Source organism: Macaca nemestrina, chromosome 13, assembly GCF_043159975.1.
Source record: "Macaca nemestrina isolate mMacNem1 chromosome 13, mMacNem.hap1, whole genome shotgun sequence".
In the NCBI taxonomy this organism is placed as follows: Eukaryota; Metazoa; Chordata; class Mammalia; order Primates; family Cercopithecidae; genus Macaca; species Macaca nemestrina.
The window spans coordinates 10,548,410-10,560,517 of NC_092137.1; the positions used below are offsets into that span (position 1 = coordinate 10,548,410).

Sequence of the window (12,108 nt, forward strand, 5' to 3'; positions counted from 1 at the left end):
AAACGGTTGAAAATGAGCTCTTTGCCGCGGCCGGTCGGAGGAGGATGATGCAATGAGGAACTGGTACATTCTGCCGCTGGCTCCATTACTGGATTTCTCCTCATGGAGAGCCCTTGACCCTGTTCAGGTCTTGATTTCTCTGAGTGTCAGAGCAGAGCGCACGGAGCTGCTGGATAAATTGGCTGAGATCATCGATTTGAAAATGCCATGGGAAAATACGGGGCAAGGCGGAGAGCACAGAGGAGCTTTAGGGCAGTGAGCCCGCGCTATGTGATGCTGTAGTGGTGGGTACGCATTGGTACACGTTTGTCAAAGCCCACGGAGTGGCCCACGCCAAGAGTGAACCCTAACGTGAGCTGTGGACCTAGGAGGTGATGATGGTCAATGCAGGTCCCTCAGTTGCAAAAAATGACTCACTCTGGCAGGGGATGTGGATTGTGGAAAAGGCTGTGGCCGGGAGTGGTGCAAAGGGTATATGGGAACTTTCTGCTCAATATTTTGGGAAGACCAAAAAATTAAAATCTTTTATTTTATTTTATGTTTTTGAGACAACATTTCACTCTGTCACCCAGGCTGGAGTGCAGTGGTATGATCTCGGCTCACTGCAACCTCTGCCTTCCAGGCCCAGGTGATCTTCCAACCTCAGCCTCCCATGTAGCTGGGACTACAGGCGTGCACCACCACATGCGCTAATTTTTTGTATTTTTAGTAGAGATGGCATTTCGTGATGTTGCCCAGGGTGGTCTCGAACTCCTGGAGTCAAGCAATCCATCTGCCTCAGCTTCCCAGAGTGCTGGGATTACAGGCGTGAACCATGGAGTCCAGCCTAAAATCTATCTTTAAAACACACACACACATGTACACACACACACAACTATCTTAAAAGCATAGTGACCTTGCAGTGAGAATTTCTGGTGGGAAGATGCATGACTTTGTCAGGTCTTGAATTCTAGCAGTGAGTTTACATTCCATAATTGGCTTACAAAATTCTATATTTGGGAAATGGTAGAAATTTAACTCTAAGCAAGATACACCCTATTTCCAATCACATGTGATGCATCTTGGGGGCATTCATTTGTCAACCATTATTTATTGAGCACCTGCTGCGTCCAGGCTCTGCATGCACAGACATGAAACGGACGATTTCCTGACCTTGTGGGGCTCACAGTCAGTGGGGTGGGTTGGTGGGAGGTGGAAGGAGGGGAGAGGTGCAGCGCCCCCATTACGCAGGAGTGAGGGGAGCCCCGCTGGCACGCAGCACTGTGCTGAGGCTGGGTGTTCTAGGGTGAACAAGCCACTTGGTCTAGTGGGTGTTTGTAAAGCGGGATCATTGCTATGAGGGAGAGAACCTTGTATTGGGAGAAAGTAATTAGGGAGTGTGCGGTAGATACGGAAGAGAAATGGGCTGTCAGGTGAAGCGACTGTCGGGATTCCATCTTGGCTCTGCCCCTTAGAAGACACATAATCTTGCAGGTAATTAGCTCCTATAAGCCTCCATTTTTCCCCATCTCCCAGGGCTGCTGTGTGGATTACATTGGATAATGAGTACAAATGCATAGACAGCCTTTAGCAAGGAGCCTGGTTGTATGGAGCTGTCGGCAAATGCATAGACAGCCTTTAGCAAGGAGCCTGGTTGTATGGAGCTGTCGGCCTCCACACTGTTAATACACATAGGTACCAGAGGCTGCAGGTTCACAGAGGAGGGGTCACCAATCCGTGCCTGGGGAGCAGGCAGAGAAGAGGGAGGTGGGCCCGTCCTGAGTTCATGCTACATGAAGAGTGCTTGGAACGCTTGTGCCAGAGCTGGCGGTGAGGGTTGAGGGTGGGAGTGGCTGGGCACCTGGACACTGGCAGTGCAAATTTTCCTTCTCAGTCTCTGGGTGGTTTTGTGAGCTTCTGGCTGAATGTAAGGTGACGCATCCTGACCTTTTCCTGAGCACCTAGTGTGTGCCCTGCGCGGGGCCTAGGAGGCATGCTGGGGGCAATATGGGCCTCAAAGAGGAGGTTGGGTGATGAGGGGCCAACCTAGATATGCCAGTCAAGAAACCGTGGAGGCTAGAGGGATCCTGAAGAGGGCAGGGCACAGCAGTGGGTGCCAGGCCTGGGTGTGCATGATTCCACTGAACCCTCGTAACGGCCCTGGGTGCAGGGTACAGAGTGCTGGGTGAGGACGGAGGCTGTGCATCTGTGATGGCCCCAAGTGACAATGCTGTTGGGATTCGAATGAGTTTGTAGACCACAGAGGTCCCAGCCATGCTTAGTTTCCATGCCAGTTTTGTAGTAACTGGCGACCTCACTCGAAGGGTGGCCAGCATCTCACCTTGGGGCTTCTGTCAGTGTTGTCGTAGGCTTCTCTCCCGCTGGGGTACAGTGGCCTTGAGCATGTGCCCCTGCCCACGGCGGCTGGCGGAGGCCAGGAGCCAGGGGTTTCTGTATTTAGCATGGCACTTGCAAAAGCTGTGATCCCCCAGCAGGCACCACAGAAGCAACCAGAGGGAGGGTCACGGGCTCCGGGCCGGGTCATCACAGCCCATGTGACCTGTCGCTCTTCTCTTCCAGGGGCATGGTCTAGCGGCCCAGTCAGGACACACTCCCCGGAGGTTCTGACCCACTCCCTCTCGGACTCCTCCTGGTCTCTGGTAAGTCACTCCCGGAGGCCGACTGGTCCGGGGCGGGCGAGGACTGAGGATGGAAGTGGGTGACTCCTGCTGTGCCATGGGGTCCTGCCCATGTGTGGGGACTGGACCCAGCTCAGCAGAAAGAGCAGGGAAGACTGAGCATGGGGGGCAGCCCACCTAGCACCCCTAAGACAGGTCAGGAAACTGCGGCTCAGAGATGCAGAGAACCACCCCCACGCCCCGAGGCCCCACAGCCATCTCGGCTCTCGCCCTAAACTGGCCAGGTCTTTCTGGGCAAATCGCGTGAGCTTCGGTGCTTCTGTTTGGGGATTTGTGGGGGGAATGAGGGGCCCAGAACTTTGAGAAGGACGTGTGGATGAGGGCAAAGTAGGGCGCTGTCATAGTGTCTGGGTGTCATGACCCTGGTCGTCCTGCCAGCTCCGAAGACAGGAAGTCCTGACCGACCGTGTCCCGGGGCTGCCCGCAGGTCTGGAGAGCCCGCCAGCCGTGCTGTGGGGCTGCTCTCCGGCGTTGAGGGTTTGGTTTTGTTTGCAAGCGACGAACCAGGTGTGCGATGCTGGAGAGTGTGTGATTCTCGCTGTGCCTCTTCACAGCCCCTTCCAATCTCGTGCATAGGAAGGTTGATAAAAATGCCCTCTCCAGGGTCAATGCAAGATCAGACCTGGAGTGAAGTGTCCCCATGGTATCTGGTCTGGCAGAACCTGGCTGCCCACAGCTCCTCCTCTCTCTCCCTCCTCCCTGTCATGGTCTTATGACTATTATGGTGACTCTTGTCACTCGACACCCTGCCCCACCTGCTCCTGCGTACTGCGAGCATCAGTTGGGGCCATGGATGTGGCAAGGGTCAGCTGTCGTAGGCTCCCGGGGGGACACCTGGGGGAGGGACGTTTGGGGACAGAGCCCCATCTGGCCATGCCCAGCCCATGAGAGCCCTCATCACCGACTTGCATCTGGTGAGTTTGGCAGGGTCCTGTATAAAGACTGAAGTCCTCCAAGTCCTCATACAAAGTCGCTTTCCAAAAGTCTGGAATTTTCTTGGCCCTAGATGCGGGAGATGCGCTTTATAAATTTCATTTTCCCACTCAGAAGGAACCACCTTTGAATGCTCAGCCAGGCTAAAATTTGGACCCGAAACCTGTTAAAGCGTCACTATCTTAATTTCAGTTGTCGTGAGGGGGTTCTGGGCTGTGTGAGGGGTGGAGGGCAGGTGCCAGTGGCGGGTTCCATCTGTGGCACTGGTAGATGTGAGTCCCTCAGTCGGTCAGGCCCAGGGCCCAGGGTCCAGGGCCCAGGGCAGAGCCCGGGCATGGCTGCTTTCCCACTGGGCACCAATGCACTCACGTGGTGTTTCCAGGACCAAGTGAGCTCCCCACCCTCTGCCCGTCCCTGCCCTGCCCTCAGATATGCATCCCATGTGTGGGGTGGGTTTTCCTGCCTTCCTCTTCCTGAGGGAGGGGATTCTCCTTCCGCCTTCTCCTTGCCAGAATGGCTGCTGGGTTGAGAGGAGACTTCCAGGCTGGGGCCTCAGCCTCAGGGTGCCGGTTAGCCAGTGGTTAGCTGAGAAAAAAAGTATTTTTCTCAGAAGAAAATAGACACAACCGCATGTGAAGGGGCCGCTTCCACCCATTCATTCTCCAGCCACCAGCCTTACTGGAGCTGGAAAGTGGGGGAACATCTGGGTCCGTGCTACCTGGATGTCACCTGCATACAAGTGTCCTGGCCCGAGGCCACTGTCAGCACAGCTGCACAGGGGAGGCGCCTGGCCCGGCAGGTCGTGTTGAGGCTGATACCCGTGTCAAGAAGCGGGAGCAGGCGAAGGGATCAGAAGGGGGTGGAGGAGGTGGTCCCAGGTGTCCATTCCCATCCCCAGACCCCTGGGGCATTTCAGTGCATGCACAGCAAATAATATCTCTGCACCGCCACCACCACGAGTTGAGGGACTCTGGGGTCAGAAGGCACTTTCCAGCACATTCACACCATTGGCCGTGGATGTTGTGGGTCAGGTGGTGGGCAGTGGAAGGGCCTTCCGCTTCTCTCTGCCCCGGTCCTCGGTCGTGTACAGCAGACCTCTCCCTGGGCAGTGGAGAAGCAGCACCTGCATACTAAGGCTCGAGTCTCAGCCTCCCCTACCAGCCTCCCTCTCCACGCCCCCAGACACTCACGCATTCCTTCCCTTGAGGTGGGTTCATGGAGCATGTTCCCTGTGCCAGACAAGCTTCCAGGCTCTGGGCTTCTGATGGAGAATGGGCCAGAGTAAACCTGGCCCCAAGGACTTTGAGCTCCACTCAAAGGGAGACAGACAGTGAACTCAATAAAACAGAAATGAGAGAAAGGATCAAGCTGGAAAGGGGATAAAGAATGAGTGTCGGTTTTGGACAGAGTGCTTGGGGAAGGCCTTCCTGAGATGGGAGCTGACCAAAGGCCTGCAGGAGGCCAGGGACGGGCGTGCTTCTAGCTAAGGAGCAGCTGGTGCAAAGGGCCTGTGGCAGATGTATACCTGTGGCAAGGAGGGGGTGAGCAGGCAGCTCAGCCAGGTCCTGGTGGGTCACACCTGAGGGGCAGGATGCTGGCAACCCCGACCACTGAGGAAGACAGGTGTGAACAGCATCTCAGCGCAGCCAGAGTCCCACCATACGGCAGCCCTCTGTGTCCCTTAAATAAGGACGCCTCCTCCCAGGCTTAAGAGACCATTGTTGCTCATAGTGATTTGTGTAGCCAACAGTTCTTCTGGAAGAAGTTAGATGAACAGGGCCATGGAGATTTGGGGCCAGAAGAGCAGAACCCCAGGCTTGCCTCCCCTCCGGTGCTGGCCAGGCTGTGGATCCCAGGCGGGCGTCTCAGAGAGCCATCTGAGCGGCTTTTCTGGAAGTGCCCTCCTAGGCGGACACTGGTCATGAGGCAAGGCAGCGGGGAAGGGACAGTCCTCCTGTGTTGTACGTTGAGGGTTATATTTAGGGTGACTTGGGATGACTTGGCAGTATCACTTCCTGTGGTCGTCCCCTCCAGCCCTCAGCCATGGAGAGCAGATCCTGTCTGACAAGCATTGTGGGCAGACACGTGCCTGCACACACGTACACACACACACACACATACACACAGACACACACATTGTGGGCAGGCACAACTTAGCATTCTCATCTGCCCTGGAATCAGTGGAGGGCTGGGGACATTGTCCTGGCCCTTCGGCAGGACCACCAGGTGCCTAGTGGGGGAATCCTGGCCGTCAGCGTCCCCAGAGCATTTGCTCCATGTCAGGCTCTGTGTGAGGGGCTGCATCCAGATCCCACAGGAGCAAGATCAGCCTAGGCTCCCCATCTGGTTGGGAGATGCCAGGCGGAGGTGGAAGGAAGGGCGGCTGACCTGCCCGCTAGTCTGCTCAGCCACATGGGCAGCCAGAGCCGAGGCTGCACAAGGACGCTCCCCTGACCTTGCTGCCTGTTGGCCCCGGGTCTCCAGGCCAGGTCCGAGCCAGCCAGGCTCCTCCCCACCCAGTCACTGGCCTCTCTAGGTGGAGTCCACAGTGATCTTTTCTCCCCTTCCCGAGGCATCCACCACCACCCCAGGCACAGGACCTGGTGTTTCTGGGACAGCCCAGATTACACATTTTCTCTCAGTTACCCCCTAGAATATTCTTGGACTTCTCAGACCCCATGTGCAAATTTTTAGCTTAGAAGTAATCACTGGGATCATAGACGATGTTTAGCAAATATCTGTTCTTTTGGATGTTCCTCGGCCCCCAGAGGGTCTCTGGGAAACTGGCTCTTTTGCTGAGGCTAGAGACTATCTGGGTTAGAATGTGTCTAATGGGGCTGTCGGAGGATGCACAGACAGTGCCCCGGGGGCTGAAGATCCACTGTTCCGAGGCCGGATCTGCAGAGGATTTGGAGGTTGTTTGGAAGGAGCCCCTAGATCAGCCGGACCTTCTCTCTCCCTCCCTCTTTGACTTCCTTCCTGCCTCTTGTCAAACAATTACTGTGTACTTCCTGTGTTCCAGGCGCTGTGCTAATAATTGGTTATGGGATTATTCCTAGCCACACCCTGGGTAAATGGAACCCAGCTCTCTGTCCTTGGGAAAGGGTCAGGAGAGAACTGGGACCCAGCCGGGAAGCTGGAGGCTTGAGGCTGCTGGTCCATGTTGGAATGCTGCCTCCCTCTGCCATCCAGCACCCAAGCCCAGCGCCAGGCTCAGAGTAGGAACTGAACCTTTGTTGTTATTGTTATTGTTGTTGTTGTTGTTGTTGTTGTTGTTGTTGGAGACAGTCTCGTTCTGTCACGCAGGCTGGAGTGCACTGGCGCAATCTCGGCTCACTGCAACCTTCCACCTCCCGCGTTCAAGCGATTCTTTGCCTCAGCCTCCCGAGTAGCTGGGATTATAGGCGTCCACGACCACGCCTGGCTAATTTTTGTATTTTGAGTAGAGACGGGGTTTCACCATCTTGGCCAGGCTGGTCTTGAACTCCTGACCTCAGGTGATCCGTCCACCTCTGCCCCCCAAAGTGCTGGGATTACAGGCATGAGCCACTGCGCCCGGCCAGGAACTGAACCTTGGTAGGAGAAGGAAAGAAGGAGTTCCTGTCTTGCCTTCCCAACCAGACTGGAAGCGCTCTGAGGGCGTTTTACCCTTCGGTGTCTCCCCAGTGCTTAGCACTGTGGCCTGAACCTAAGAGGTGTTCCGTGAGTGCGTGTTGATTACACTTCGTGTGTATGGGTGAGTGCATTGCCACAACTCTCCCTGCAGAATCTGTGGCCTCTGGTGCTGTGATTTAAAGACTAAAGACAGCAAAGAGTGGCTTTTATGAGCTGCCCCCACTCCTGATTATAAACACAGTGTCTATGAGTCAGATGCCTGGGTGATCATGGATAAGTCACTTGCCAACAGTTAACTCCAGACTGTAGCTGCTGGGGCCACCGAGGGCAGCTGGAACATCACCTTTCCTGTGCCTAGTGTTTCAGCCGGGCTGATGCCATTTTATTAAGAATGACTTACTGTTTTTATTGCTTCCCAGAGGTATTAAACATGAATCAAATAATACATGTGACGATTCACTGGAGGTTCCCTTCCAAATTTAAGAGAGAATTAAAGAAAAAGTTTTTGACGGGTGTGCTGGTGTGGACACCAGGCAGGCACCTGGGAGCCCTCCCACCTTGAGCTCAGCTGTGGGCAGCAAGGCAGAGGGTGGACCTTGCCCTGCAGACAGAGCCATGCAGACTGCGCAAAACCCCAGGAAGGACACGTGTCTCACAAACACCTCTTCAGTCTAACATTTACAATGGTATTTCTTACAAATGGTTTCCACCCAAGATACCTTACAATGTGGTCAAACCCCATTCATTTGGGACACATGAATTCAACATTTGGAAATAGTTCCTTTGGGGCTCATGAACTGAGAGTTTAGTCATTTCTCAAGCAGGGACCTGGCAGAAATGTAGCTTTTTACCATCTACTAAGACAGGAGTGAGGCAGCTGGGTCTGCTGAACAATGTCCAGGGAGAGGGACACCAGTCCTGGCTCAGTGAGCAGCTCCTCAGGTGCTCTGGAAGCCTCCTCTGGGGAGGGACTCAAAGAAGTTTTCTATTTATGTGTTTTTCTTTATTTTTAAATTTTTTTCTCGAGGATGTTTTTTAGAGCTAGCTCATACCTCAGGGGCCACACTGTCCAACCGCATATTGGACCCTGATGAGGAAAGAGAGCCGTCAGGGTGTGTGACTTAGCCGCCACCACCCAGGCCTCCAGCTCCGTTCTGCAGTTGAAAATGATGCCCTCATAACAAAGAGTTATTTGTGTGTGTATGTGACGGAGTCTTGCTCTGTCACCCAGGCTGGAGTGCAGTGGTGTGATCTTGTCTCGCTGCAACCTCTGCCTCCCGGGTTCAAGTGAGTCTCCTGCCTCAGCCTCCCGAGTAGCTGGGATTACAGGTGCCCACCATCATGCCCAGCTAATTTTTGTATTTTTAGTAGTGATGGAGTTTCACCATGTTGGCCAGGCTGGTCTTGAACTCCTGACCTCAGGTGATCTGCACACCTTAGCCTCCCAAAGTGCTGGGATTACAGACATGAGCCACCAAGTCCGGCCAACAAAGAGTTCTTACCCGTTCATTTCAAACGCCCACTCTTTCCAGTCCTTACCTGATCAAGAATTCAGAGGCAATTTTTCAGGTATTTTTTTGATTCGGACTTTACAAATTTGAACTACCATTCAAGTAATTGGTCTGAATTCCTAGGTTTTGATGGTATTTTTCTCTTCCTTCTCCTGGCTGCCTCTCCTCCCCACACTCTGCATTTGTTAATCTACCCATTTGTTCCATATTCTGTTTGTTCTTTATTGCTCCATAATGTTCTCTATCATTTGTCCATTTATTACCCATGAAGGTACATGGAGAGGTACCAGCCCAGAGGTTTGTAGCAGGGACAACTTTTTTTTGCTGGTGGTTGTCTCCCCAAAAGTTTGGACCTGCGTGTCATTGACACCTGCATACTTTGAAAGCACCCCAGGATGAAGTCTGGGACTGGAACGAGCTCCCACCTCAGCCAGACTCTGGCCTCCTCCCCAGCTATGTCCCCCCGAGCCCTTCTCCAGCCATGCCCTTTTGCCTCCCAGCACACTGTGGATTCCTCCTGGAATGCCCCTCACCCTGTCTGCTGGGTGAGTGTTTTCCCAGCCCCGCAGAGCTTACGTATCAGCCCCCGTGCTCCGGGTAAGTCTGGGACTATCTCCTACATTGTCTGCCAAATCCTGCAGAAAGCCCGGCCTGTGCTGGTCAGCAGGATGCTGTGTTCCCTGTTAAACAGACCCAAAGCAGTCAGCAGCCACAGACCTCCCCGGAGATGAGAGAAGGGACCTCATGCCCTGAGGCAGCCCCTGCCTCACTCCCACGCCCAGCAGGCGCTGAGCAGCCCCCAGATCCTGGGCCCCTTTGCTGTCCCAGGGCTGGGCCGTTCTTGCATCTTGGACCGAGTGGGCTCTGCCCTGCTGTGGCATGCTGGGCTTCTTCTGTCCTTTTTCTTTATTTTCTCTTTGAAGAACAGGAGTTGGAATTTCGCTCACCCTGCCCCAGCTGGATGTGTCTGGGCCACTATGATCCCAGGCTCTCTGCCCGCCTGGGTCTCGGGACCAGGTTTTAATGCCGCTGCTTGGGGTATGCCGAGCGAGAAGGGCCTGCCAGGCAGTGCAGAGATTCCACCGAGCCCAGGCCGCAGCCCCCTCCTCCCGCCAGGCTGTGCTCAGTGTCAGGAATCGGCTCCCAAGGTTGCCGTCTTTCTTGTAAAGCTGCGCCAATACCCCAGGCATCTGACTGGTGCTTTCCAACTGGCACTCCTTTTTATAGATTCCGTTTCCCTTTATCCTCACAACTACTCAGTAGAACCTGCAGGCAGGGACCCTTATTCCCATTTTACAGTCAAGGAAAATGAGGCCCAGAGAAGTTGAGACAGCCAGGACCCTATGGCTGGAGACAAGGCAAGCTGGGCAGAGCCCCCAGCAGGGCCCCTGGGTCTGCGGGCTGCTTCCAGCAGCACCCCTCATATATACACCCCCATCCTGGCTGCAGGCCCCCAAAGCTGGCATTCTGGTGTCATTTTACAGAGGAGCAAACAGGCTGGGTCTGGAGCATTGACACTGGCAACTCTAGCCCAGCCTGGCCTGACTCCAGGACGTGGCTCCGGGACCCTGGAAGAGCTGCCTGTCCCTCCACGGCCCCTCCAGGGGGTGCTGCATGCGGGCTGCTGGCAGGGCAGGCTGAGGCACTCGACAGCAGACTTGGCCCCATAGTCTCAGTTTTGCCCCTGCTAGGGTGAGACGTGGTTCCCTGGGGAACAGCTGTTGCTCGCCTCCTGGCCCTGAACATCAGGGTGGAATTTGCAGACGGGATTCTGCCATCTGACATGTGGATCTTCCCACCCAGGCATGGGTCAGTGCTTGAGTCATTCTGCAGCTGGCACAAAGAGCCAGGAAGTACGCACTCCAAGACGCCTGGGGGCTGGCATACCAAATCACCAGGCGTCATCAGCACAGCCAAGCCAGGGTGGGGGCCTCGGGCAGGGAGCAGCGCCCCGCCAGCTCTGGCTGACTACATGAAGGGTCACATCTAGAGGGACTGACGAAGGAGCGTCTAAAGCCTCAGGATCTCCAGCCTGCTGTGCCCTCTTACATTTTCTCCCACAGAGCAGTTAGCTTGCGGTATGCGCCAAGTGCCTGCGAATGGGAAGTTGGGCGATTCACATGGTTGTTTCAACTTTTGAGCTTTTATTGTGTGATTGAACAGTAATAGAATTATTCTCAGTGTTCTATGGAGCGTTGCCAGGTAGTGGGGAGGTGGGCACGCTGAGCCTCTACTGTTTCTCCCCTTCACCCCTCCTTGTTGTCATCAACGTGCGTTCTCCTACAGTCATGCTCCGCACTAATTCCTTCAGTCATTCCTTCCAGCATTACTGAAACTGGAGTCCTTTGTGGCGTGTGGGGACTCCTCGTCGTGCGGGGCTTGAGTGCCACAGGACTCAGTGCTCGCTGCCCCCACTCCCTGGCACACACTGTTTCCTTTGTCTGTCCCACCTGGAGAACTCCTGGAACCTTTAAGCCCTGGCTCAGCCCTCAGCTCTGTCCCATCCCAGCTGACCTCTGTGCCCTGCACCCGAGCTCCTGGGCCCGCATTAAGTCTCTTAATGCCCATCACCGCTGTTTCATGGGCATGTGTGGGGGGAGTCACTTCAAGGAGCCCCAGGAAGGGTCTCTGTGTCTCATCCATCCATGTGTGCCTACACCCAGCATGGAACAGGACTCGGGAACCACTGAGGTGTGGGTGAGGGAACCAGTTCAGAGACCCCACTCCCACTGCATCCTGGTTTCTGGGGTCTGTCACTGAAAGCCCCAAATTCACCTCTTCAAAGCGAGATGCTGGGTGGGGGCAGAGGAAGTCCCAGGCTCTGTGGCCAGTACTCCACACCCAGATTCCCACCGGGCTCGCTCCAGTTTGGCCCTGGCACGGCTCTGCTCCCCGCCTGGCATCCGGCACCCTCCACCGCTGTAGAAACATGGAACTGTCACAGGGACAGACGTACGTGGGTCGGGGGTTGCTTTCAGAAAGTCTGTGGCCTCATTTTGGTCGTGCCTTTGAGCTTCCTTTTCCTGCTGAGTTAGGGTTCTGGATGGAATGGGAGCATTCTCTTGGGCGTTTCTCTTTTCCTGTCTCTCCGTGCTCTCCCCAGAGGCTCATGTATGTCTGCTTCACGCACCTCCCTTTCTCTGCTGCGGAGGCAGCTCAAAGAGCTCCTCCCCAAAGACTCAAGCTGGAGTGATGTTGGTTCTGTGATGATGCCACACGGGTCCAGAGAATGATCTTGCTGGAGAGTAACAGGAAGTCCCCCATCCTGTCCCCCACCCCCCTGGCTGAGGACCATAGAACTGGGATGTGTTCACCTGGGAAGGAGTTTGGCACCAGTTTGATGAATGGAACCCCCAAGTCTGGCATGCCCC

General features: G+C 55.0%; 1 protein-coding gene across 7 annotated transcripts in view; it reads left to right on the plus strand.

The window, feature by feature from the left end:
* The window catches only part of LOC105486496 (hippocalcin like 1), a 122,691-nt gene that overhangs the window by 91,199 nt on the left and 19,384 nt on the right, over positions 1–12,108 (plus strand). For all 7 annotated transcript variants that reach the window (XM_071076223.1, XM_011749390.3, XM_071076224.1 and 4 more), the window contains exon 2: positions 2,560–2,639. The gene's annotated coding sequence lies outside the window, so the exon portion shown is untranslated. The remainder of the gene's footprint in view (positions 1–2,559; positions 2,640–12,108) is intronic.